We start from the raw sequence: 12,430 nt of genomic DNA on the forward strand, positions 1-12,430 counted from the left end.
ATAAATGTGCTTTCGAAATCAATCATTCGTTTCATCCTAGCACTTGGTTGAGGTATTGGCTAATACTCCCAAGCAATGCTTCTATTAGCAATACTTTTTTAGGCAAGCAAGAAGTATTGCTCAGTTAAGATAAGAATCTGAGAATTGCTTAAAAATACAGTTTGGAACAAAACGCGCTCTTGCAAAAAATTTTCAATTGTGAGATATGCTCCTGTTTGCAGACAAAGTTCACTCTTTAGCAAACAGTATTGTATTCTTTGACTGTACACTAAGCATTTTTGTTGAATTCAATATTTGATTATTGTTATTCTGTAATGTACTTGTCATAGAATAAAGATTTATTTATTATTTATTTAAATATCTTAGAATCAGAACAGATCTTAGTTTTCCATAATTTATGATGAAGTTTTGTTAACAGCAAGTTACCATGTAGGGCCTACTAATTATTCTACTTTTGAGCAAAATAAAAATAAATTTGCGGTCAATATTCACATATTCCGGATGCTGATGGGCACAAGAGTCTTCAACTCTTGGGTGGTTGAACTATGATGAAAGACTACAACTTTAAGTAGCTTCCTAACCATAGCAAATTGGTTCCAAAAGCACATTTTTCTAAAAGTTAGTACAGCTAGCCAATAAACGGTCACCCGTCCAACATGAAAACTTGAAAAATGTTGGTTTCATATTCTCAGCAACTTTGTGCTAAGAAGGTATTCAAATAAATGGATCAACCTCCTGTTACAAGTGGAGTGAAATTATATTTACATCCTCTTTATTTGACAATATTGTGTGTACCTTCTCTTATATTATACACAATATAATGGAAGCTTGTAAAGTAGAGCAATCACAGCTAATAAAAAGTCAATACCCATAATCAACATCAGGCGGTTAAAAGCCTGTTAATTTTGACGGTTGAGTTAGGTCCATCATTTTTTCCCTCAATTTACAGATTAGAGCTACGAATACTATCTGTTATAAGATTGAGTTTTTTATATTGAAATCACTGTCTATTAAAATCAATAGCAGGTACTATTGAACAATAGTAGGTACCTTTTATACAAATCGTGACATGAACCCAACGTTATTAGACAAAGTCTACTAACTTTGACATGAACCAGGATCGATAGAAAGAATATAGGTGTCGTCAAATGCTCAAACAGTTGGTATAATATAACCAATAGAAATCTAGTTTTTCGACAAATTATAAAAACTCAAACACTTGTCACAATTTTTATTCGAGTCGATCATTTCATTCATCATTTGATTTAATTCCTTGTAGTTTTATGATCAATTTTACAATATCTTTGACTGCGTTGTTGGATGTTGGAAATTTGGCTAGACAATATATCTATATATAAAAGTATTATTTTCAATAGGCGTGACGGTAGTGCTTAAAAATTACAATAATAAATTATTAGGTCTAAAGCTATTTATTCAATTAATATTGAATGTGAAAGAATCAAACTGTTTGGGTTTGCCTGAATTTTTAGAGTTTATAAAACGGTATTCTTATGAATCAGTTGTATTTTTTCAATAATTGCCTATTATTGGTAAAGTGTATTCTTTACAACAATGAATAGTATCTCTTATTAATAATGGTTTTAAAATAAAATTCCTCTATGATGCAATTTTCATTCTAAACTGCTTTATTAATGATTTAACTTTTATTCCAAATTACCTTTTTCAATTCTATTTGTTGAATTCAATTTTTATTAATGTCCAATCCGATATTATTGTTTTTGTAAATTATTGTAAAAAATATGTGATTCACTCAATTTTGTTGTATTGAATATCAATATCGTTGGCCGAAATGTACAGTACATTTCATTGGAAGATGATAATTTTAGGTGTTATATAATTCAGTCCAATATGGAATAGAGAAATGATTAGTGTAAATAATATTCATAGATTGGCTTTCAAGTGGATATTATTCTTTGTTATTTCTATATTACTCGAATAGGTGGTACCGAAGATACTGTAATATATCTATGTTTTGAGAGAATGTGTGTAAGTCGTATGTGAGGTATATATAGAGCACGTATGTAATCGGAGTTGACTAAAATAGGTATGTGCTAAATGTGAATATTATTAGAAAATTGAAAATGTTTTGGTTCAGCTGAAGAACGATACATTGCTTTGATTGAACCTTGTTATCTATTTTATAAAATGTTTTAGAAGTAGTGGCTGGTATTTTTAAAGTTTTCCCTAGAGGTTGCATAACTTCCAAGTTTTATTTTCTGACAAAATTCTCGGCAAATAAATGAATTGATAGATAATGAAAAAATCATTTTTAAATATAATAGCATAAACTACAAAACTGAAGTAATATTTTTAGAAGAATGAGAGTTAGTTGATCTACTCTAGTTTGCATGGCATGGGCCTTATCTATTCAGGAGTTGATTCACTGTGAAAATGGTGTCTTCAATTATGCAGTACTATAGGTATTCCTTTTCCTTATGCAATAGGAAAACAACTTACATGGAGTGAAATAAATATGAAAGCTCTTTTGTATGAAATAAAAGCACGCATCTTTATTATTAACGAAATGATAAATTGGAAACAAGAATCGAATAATCCATTTTCTAGGATAGGCATGAGAACAACAACTTCGTTGCCCAGCATAAGGAAAATCCTTCCATCTTCGAAACAGTATCACCATATTATGAAGAAGATTCAAAACATTCTAAATGAAATATCGAAATATTTATCTCACTTTTAATTTGAAAGATTGATAATAATAATATTCGTATGGCTTTTATTGGTGGGGAGTCCCTGACGGAAGTTCCACCGCGCCTGAATATATCATTTAACGCCGTCAATGGGCCTTATGAAAAATAGATAAATCATGGTGATTGTCTAATGCGGTTGTGAAAAAAATAATTATTCACAATAGCTTAATGTCCAGAATACAGTAAATAAATTGAAATATGAATAGTAAGTTTTTTTACTTGTGCCCTTTAAAAAAATGAAAAAAAATCTTTATTAGGCGGAGTTAGGACTTACAAGTACTCTCTACCACTCAACCATAAAGTTGGTCCATTAGACATCAGACCCTTTAGTTGGTCCATTAAAGAAAACTGTTGAGTAGTACTGGAAAAATGAGGAGTTATAAACAAAATTAAAAAATAAATGTGAACTGATTTTTTTTAAATATTGGCACTTTACTTAATTCATTATTCATAAAGAGTATATACTTTTAAGGTTTGATGGGGGAATCATTCTTTGTAATAAAATCACGATCGTATAGAATTATTTTTTGAGGAATACAAAATTCTTCTGAAATCTAGTATTTGAGTATTATCAATCAACTTCCTTAAAATAGTATGTGTACAGTACCGTAACTTATTTGTAATAATTTTATCGCTTTTGATAACTTACTTTTAAAATAATTTCAAAGGCATAATAAATTCAATCTCATTTATTGATTTGAAATCAAGCCTTGAGCTATTTTGACTTATTAAATAAAAATACTAAGAAATTGTCATAAACCACAGATTTATTGATACTTAGAAAGACCGGTTTCGGTTGTTACACCATTGTCAATATCTGATAAACTCAGTTTATACTTAGAAAGACCGGTTTCGGTTTTTACACCATTGTCAATCTCTGATAAACTCAGTTTATACTTAGAAAGACCGATTTCAGTTGTTACACCATTGTCAATCTCTGATAAACTCAGTTTATACTTAGAAAGACCGGTTTCGGTTGTTACACCATTGTCAATCTCTGATGAACTCAGTTTATACTTAGAAAGACCGGTTTCGGTTGTTACACCATTGTCAATCTCTGATAAACTCTGATAATCTCAGTTTATCAGAGATTGACAATGGTGTAAAAACCGAAACCGGTCTATCTAAGTATCAATAAATCTGTGGTTTTTGACAATTTCTTAGTATTTTTATTTAATATGAATAATTACCACAATATCAACTTCTCAACTACACAACAAGATTTTGATTTATATTTCATAATAAAATTTGTTGGAAATACAGTCGAACCTCTCTGTAACGAACCTCCACTTAACGAAATCCTCTACGCAACGAATTTTTACCTGGTCCCATGACATTTTAGAGTTTTTGCTGCTTATTTTCCTCTATTCAACGAATTTCGGACCACTCAACAACAAAGTTTCCTCTTGACTTCAACATACAAAGTGTAGTGTGTATAGGAAGCAGACGGTCATTTTCAAGGAATTCTTTAGTTTCAGCAGAAAGGTCAATAGACTAAAAATAATGGCAATTCAGGTAGGAAGAAGGAAGAAGATAGAGTGGTAGACAGTCAATAGAGGGTGAAACACATGTCGGAAATTGAATGCAAGCTACTGGAAATTGAATTCCAAGAGCTTTCAAGTTGAAATAAAATTAATATTTTATCCAATTCCCTTTAATATTCTTATTAGTTCATAAAGTGTTTCATCATCATTTTCACATGTCATTTAAGGTGGGCTCTCCGTATCAATTTGCGCCATTCTTCTCTGTCTGTTGTCGAAGGGTTCATTATTGTAGACCAGGCAGGTGAACGACTGGCTTTTTTTCCCATTCCTGCTTTTGTCACACATTTCAATTCTTTGAACTGACTATGATGATGATGACTGTGACGAACCTGAGGAGAAGAATCCGTCAGATCAAGAAGTTCTAGAGGCTTTCAAAATTATCAGGCAAGGATTAAAACTGAAAAATAGTGTACCAGACATGTCCGACTGTTTGTATAAATGTGAGTCGTTTATCAAACATGATGTTTTATTCAAATGCAAAATTCAACCGATATTACTCACTTTTCAAATATAAAACAAAAAATAGGAAATTTGAGTTATTATAGTGAAGATATTGACAAAATAACCGTATTTTGCGTTCAATCCAATAGTATAGTGTAAAAAGTTGAAAAATATTGCTACAGAATGGCAGTTTTCTAGACAGAACCTCTCAATAACGAATACCTCTCGACAGCGAATTTCTTCTCGGGATAATCGACTTCGTTATATAGAGGTTCGACTGTAATAATTTTTTCAATAAATTATATATTTTGGTGATTCGTGAACTCCATTTGAGTTAGTCCCACCAGTCGCTTGACAGGCTCAGAAAGCCATTCGGCTGAAGCCTTAGGTAGGCTATTATAAGTCTATTCAAATGCCAGAGATCTTAAAGTATCTGAAAATCTTCAAAGTTTGCATAGGCATGGAGAGAAGTTGGTTAGGGGTACACATCATAGGAAACGTTGTTCATGGCTAAATTGGTGAAGAATTAATAGAAGAAAAAGAAGACGGAGAAGAAGAAAAAGAAGACGGAGAAGAAGAAAAAGCAGAAGAAGAATATCACAAAGAAAGAGAATAGTGGTGTAATAGAAGACTAGATTGAAAAATTAATGCCAAGGCTCAGTATAATCTTACCAGATGATATAGCTATGCTTCACGGATCTGAAACCTGGTCCTGAATTGAAACTAAGTGGTTCAAAAATGTATAATTGAAACAAAATATCAGTTCCAATATTTTGAGTTTAAACTCGGTTTCTAAAATTACTTTTATAACTCTTTCAGACAATAGCTCCACATAAATGCATTTGATTAAATAAATAAAATATATAATTTTATTAAAGAATAAAGTTTTAAACAAAGATACAATAAAGTCATAAATATAAATATTCAATTCTTGTCGCTGTATGTATTTGAAGACAATATTGTAATAACTTTAATAAAGGTCAGAAAAAACTTGAAGTTATCTTCCTCATGGAAAATGAAACTGCAATTAACTTTCAACGCTTCTTGTGAAGTATTAGTGTTAACAATAGGCCTATCAAATCCCACAGAATTCTCTTTTCGTTAAAAACTATTCAAACTAGAATTTTGAATCAAGCCAGTTGTTGCATTTCAAATTTCCTGCAAGTAACTTCTATCTGTATTTTGTTGGTGTTAGCTTAGCTTGACTATTATCAAAACTACTGATTTTTCTGGATTATTTTTGATTAATCTAGAAATTTCCATCCATAGGCTTGAAATAGGGAATCTAACAATTCATTTATTCTACCAACACAAATAGTCAGCGATTTTGTTGTTTTTTACAATAATGTGAAAGTTTATTATATTTTCTTACAATAAAATAAAGTGCTCCTTAATATTTACGGTGTAATACCATATTCTGTATTTTTCAATAATACTTTGTAACGTATGTAATTTTATTGTTTGAATAGTATGTAAATAACGATAACTATATATATATATATACTGAATGTAAGATGGGTCTTCTTTTAAAAATGATCATGATGTGTAAAGAATATGATATGATACTATTTTTGGTGAATAATGATGTGATTGTTCATAGGGATATCTTGTTAGTTAGCAGATATGTAAATGTTGGTACTTTTATGAACGAAAAATGAGCCCATTTATGTGCAATTTACATGTTTACATGGTATGTATGTAATAACTTTGGTGAAATCTTGATGTATTACACTGCTGCTCGAGTGAACCAGTAAACGGTACAGTACTTCTTCTTTGATATTCGCTGTGTTATTTATGTATTATGCTAAATTACCGTTAAAACGTGATTATTGTTATCAATAATAATTATAATATTCAACAATAATCAACTAATTAAACCGCTGCATTCTAATGATGAACTCTCATGAACAATCAATTCGACGCATCGGTTTTATGTAGTAAAAAATAATTATTATCGTATAAAACTCATGACTGAAAAAAAATAACATTAATGTTGAAAAAAGTATATGTATGTGATGTATTTCAAAGACTTTGTTAATGTAACAAAAAACACATTAAATGCTTACAAATTAAACTATCAGCCAATATGAAGAACAATTTTAAAATGAAATTCAATAAAATTCAATTCAAGATGGCGGAAAAAATGGCGGATAATTACTAAAAAACCATGTTTTTCATGGTTTTCTCGAAAACGGCTCTAACGATTTTCTTCAAATTTATACCATTGATAAGCCCTATCAACTGACATAAGTCTCATTTCTTGGAAAATTTCAGGAGTTCCGTAATATTATTGAGAAAAATGGCGGATAATCACTAAAAAACCATGTTTTTCATGGTTTTCTCGAAAACAGCTCTAACGATTTTCTTAAATTATACCATGGATAGCTATTTATAAGCCCTATCAACTGACATGAGTCTTATTTCTAGGAAAATTTCAGGAGCTCCGTAATATTTGAGAAAAATGGCGGATAATGACTAACGATTTTCTTCAAATTTATACCATGGATAGCTATTATTTATAAGCCCTATCAACTGACATGAGTCTTATTTCTGGGAAAATTTCAGGAGCTCCGTAATATTATTGAGAAAAATGGCGGATAATCACTAAAAAACAATGTTTTTCACGATTTTCTCAAAAACGATTTGACCGATTTTTTTCAAATTCATACCCTGTATCAGCTCTATTAACTATTAGAGTCTCCTTTCTGGGAAACTAATGGGGGGTCCACCTCATCCTTGAGAAATGCACTTTGTAGCCTTCTTCTCGTGCACGAGGTAGGTAGGTAGACCAGTTCATAAAAAGAACACGTCATATAGTCGAGATATTTCATCTGTAGAACAGCTGTTTTGACGAGTTTTAAAAAATATCATCGAATTTCACAAAGGAAAAAGTACTCTGAAAACAATTAAACAACATGAGTCTGATCGTAGTTTCAAATATGTTGCCGCCAATCGTCATTATGTTATTCCCCTAAAACATTCTCGAAAGAGGCTTATAGTTTAATGAGCAAGGAAAGTTGTGTGAGTGTACCACACCAGATTTTTTAGTGAATCATTCACCTGGCAAAAGTGCATGATATTCTAGAAGGGTACACCATTTAAAACTAATTTACACATAAGCGTATTATTTCATTTATTGTAGTCTAGGCTATTTACCAGTTAAATCAATATATTTTTTTATGTCAGAAATTCTCCCTTTGAAAAATCAGTGGATAATAGGATGCATACTTTTTGAATAGTAGCGCTCATCGTATTTCCATCTAGTTGTTTACCCTGTTGTCAATATTTGCTGAAGCAGAAGTCTTCGGGGTGAATTACAGCATTTAATTTGGATTTTCGTTTAATAATAATAAATAAAATTATAATACAAAAATATAAATATCAAGGCTGCCAAAATGACACTATATACTAATAGTGTCTATTATAAATAAGTATGTGCACTGAAGTAATTAATGGAAATATTTAATAGGAAAATAGGTGTACCTATGCGCAGGTATGTTAAGGTATGTATATAATTGGATTGGAATTATAATAGGTTGGACTCGGTATTGAAAAAAAAATCATTTTTCATAACTCATCATTTTCAACACAGTAACACATAAGTAATAAATTGAAATGATAATTGGTGAACGGTGTTCTGATTATATTTCAGATGCGGTGATGTGAATAAATGTTTATTATATGGGCTAAACATTCTAAGAAGATGAAAAATTTCATAACTCAAATAGTTTTATGTACCCTATTGACTCTTGGGTCATTCTTTCCATACAGCATGAGTGATTCAAGAAGTAAGTATTGCATTTTATAAGCTGTCGTATTTTGTCCCCCTTTGTATTTTAAAGGCTTTGACAGCAGCTTCCTCTTGTATAAACAAAGTGATCAAGTTATTAGTGAGGATGTTTGTTTCAATCTATCCAAGAGGGGAATGTGCCTTAGGAGACCTGGTCAGACGTTCAAGGAAGATTGGCTCAATTGATCGTGACTAGTCTGGATCACTTGGATATTGTCTTATGAAAGCATGAATTGACCATTGCTACAACGTCTCTGAGATGAATTAATATCGGATGATGTTGAATTGACAGAGGTTTTTCATATATTTTTAAATTCGAATAAAGAATTTCAAGTTGAAAATCCATTTGTGACTTGTCTGGATCACTTGGATATTGTGTCTTATGAAAGAATGAATTGACCATTGCTACAACGTCTCCGAGATGAATCGATATTGAATGATGAAGAATTGCTAGAGGTTTTGCAATTCATTTTTAATATTATAGAATTCCAAGTTGAAAATCCATGTTAAAAATGCAAAGCTCAAAGCAGTCATAAGTTATTGAAACCTGTAGAAGCAGTATGCCTAATGTCATAGAGAAACGATAGCATTAGTAGATATCCCATGGTATAGGGCGTTTATGTCGCAAGTTTTACTGTTATCCCAAGCCAATAGTTCTTTCCTATGCAGCTGTGTGACGCTGGTAGTCTCTCAAATTGTGCCGTTCATACACTATCACCCCAACAAAACAGTGAAAATTGACAATAATCGGCTTGAGATAACAGTAAAAGTTGCGACATAAATTCCCTATACCATGTGATATCTACGTACGCTATTGTTTCTCTATGTTATTGTAGATCTCTGTGTTGCAGTCTTGTAAGTGATAACTTGTACAGATAACCAATCAACAAGTATTATATTTGAAGTCTTTCTTGTTCGAATCTTATGGAGTTTCAACATCTGATTGCAAACAGATTCCCATTGATCTCAAAGAGTTGGCAACAATAAAAATAGATTAGATAATAATAGACTCGTCTTTTCTAAAATAAATTATGAACATAATTTTCCAACTTCTAATTAAAATTACGAGTACCTCATTCATAAACAAAGTATTTTTCTAACTGTAACAAATTGATGGAATGATGGGCGATCGACGCCTTCACCAAATGTAACAAATAAAAGAATAAAAAGAAATGACCAGTCTAACGAAAAGATTATAAGTGTTTTGTTATGTGTTATTTCATCATCTATTTATATGTTCTTCACATTAATGTGATTTATTCAAATAATCAATTCGTTAGTAGGCCTACTGATCGATTGTATTCTTCTTAGTGGTTAGTGCCTCTACTCGATGTTTGGTAAAGCACACTACCAAAAATTATAGGATCTTTAAATTTGTGGATAATTGAATGAATTAATCCCCAGATTCCTCCAAATCGTATGGGTTTCGATCAATTCATTCAATACCTCACAGGAACAGGAACGCCTCCACCAGTGTCTTTTTTTATATAAAGAAAAAACACAAAAACTTGGAAATTTTGATAATAAAAATTTTGACTCACACAAGGTGTTTGAATTTTTGAAATAGGATGAAAATAGAAGAAGTAAGAATTGGAAAAGTAATTTAGTTTTTATTGACACAAAGTTCTTATCAATTTTGAACAATATTTAAAAAGATACAAAAGGTTGAAAATCGGTAATACGGATGATTAAACAAAACAAATCTTATTTTAAACAATTACGCCCTTTCTTATGAAACCGTTGGCTTATATTTAATTATCTAAAATGAAATTGATTTTATTTAAGAATTTAAATTTATTAAAAAAATATGTTGAGGAAAACGTTCTATTATTGTTGTTATTATTATTTGAGATATTACTGTTTAAAAGGAGGAGAATGAATTTTTGAAAGAAAATTAAAGAAAAAGAAACTTACAGAAAATATGGAACTGACTCTCCTAGGTAAACCTGGACTCGTGGTCGATACCGCAGTTGAACGAGAAGCGAGTCGTCTTTTTAGGAATAAAAATTTTTGTCAGCGCAACTGCTGAGTTTGTATTAAGTTCTTAGCCAATGGCGTGGAAGCTTTGCTAAGACATTTTTATTGAATAGAACGTTTTCCTCTCTTGCTCTGCAGTTTAAGATGAAAATGAATTTGTTTAAATTATACTATATTTTATAACATTTAAAATAATTGAAAGTACTGTATTTTATTAAAAAAAATTATAATTAAATTATTTTGAGACACGGTTCTGTCACTATCGTGACATAACATGATTGCCCGATCACCTTTCCAAATGCCATAAAGTGGTATTACATAGGTAGTTTGAGTGGTAAACCCACTTTTGGAACTAATTTTCTATCCAATTTTAGTGTCCAGTAACGAGCTAGTGATAAAGGGCCGTTTGGGAATTAATTCCGAACAAGCTGAGTTTTTCGTGCCATGATTCTAGAGTATTGGACAGATTTGAAACAAAAACTTGACCTTCCATCCCTGGTGCTTTTTACATGGGTGCCCCAAAAACCTCGAATTTTCTTTTCCTTTTCTAGTTTTCTGCGATTTTCGCCAAATCATGCAATCGGACAGTAAAACTCACTCTTGCCTTTTTCTAGATAATAAAATTTCTAAGAAAATGGAATATTTTGGATTTCTCTATCATTCATTGCGTGCTGAGTTACCAATTTTCAAAAACTTGTGGAATTTTAGGAAAAATCAAAATTTAGAGAAAACTGTTTTTAATCGACCATAACTTCCGATTTTCACTATTTCAAGTCCTGATTCAAAATCCCACTGGGCCTAACTTTGTGCTCTATAACCAGATAGACCGTTCTAAGTTACAGCCACATAAAAAAATGAAGAATTTCATTTTTTCTATTTTTTTCACCTCTAAATAGAGACTGGTACTTGATAGGAATTTGCGATTGGTCTCAAATTTTAGAGAATTCCATACTCCATAAACTGAGTTGCCTTAAATCTATCTTGAACCACTTTTCTCTATCGAAAAACTGTAGAGACCTTAAAAATAAGGAATAAATCTCATTCCTCTTGATTTTTTTTACGAGCAAATCGAATTTAACAAAAATATAATTTTCCATGAATAATTTACGTCGAAAGGAAAACACATTCTGCTCTACAATTGAGGACCAAGTACAATAGGTACAATTCTTTATCATCATGGGTTTCTGAAATAAGTAGCTTTTAATAAAAAAATTGGCCATTTTTTACTTTCCTTGCCCTATTACCATAGGTAAGGAAAGTATTGCTTTCCAAAAAAAATTAAGGTACGGTACCCTAATTTCAAGTTTTCTTTACGTTTCAAGGTCCCCTGAGTCCAAAAACATGATTTTTTTGTGTAAGGAAACATGGGTTAAAGTACACTCAGGGATAAATTTTCCATTTTTCGAATATGCGTTTGAACCGCCTTGAGATTAGAATGATCTGATTATTGTATTGTGCCAAAAGTTATGAGTGTTTGAAATATTTATCCTTAAGGTCAGCTTTTTGTATTTAAGTTGTCCAATACTCCAGAATAATAGCACGAAAAATATCAGCGTGTTCAGAGGTTTTCCCAGCAAAAAGTACCTGGTTACTGGACTTGTTCTCTACTGGAAGGAAAGTTGATGTAAGTATAAATGAAAAGTGGAAGTTATCGTTTTCAAGCCACTTTTACACCAGTTGTCAACTAAGATTTCAAAAAAATTCAGCAATTTGTTGCAAATTTCTTAAAAATCACAGCTAGTTTTCTACCAGATAAAAGACGAATTTTTAGAAAAAAATTTGTGAACAACATTATTTGTTGTATGGTGTAAACGTGGTTTTATAGAGAAGATAAACTTCATTTCTATTTCACTTCTTCTTTCTTGTTGCAAGTTCTAAATAAATTGTGAATACCCCAATCCTATACGAAATGTATCTCAAGAGAAATGATTGTGTGAAGCGTGTAGGCC

Source organism: Nilaparvata lugens, chromosome 6, assembly GCF_014356525.2.
Source record: "Nilaparvata lugens isolate BPH chromosome 6, ASM1435652v1, whole genome shotgun sequence".
In the NCBI taxonomy this organism is placed as follows: domain Eukaryota; kingdom Metazoa; phylum Arthropoda; class Insecta; order Hemiptera; family Delphacidae; genus Nilaparvata; species Nilaparvata lugens.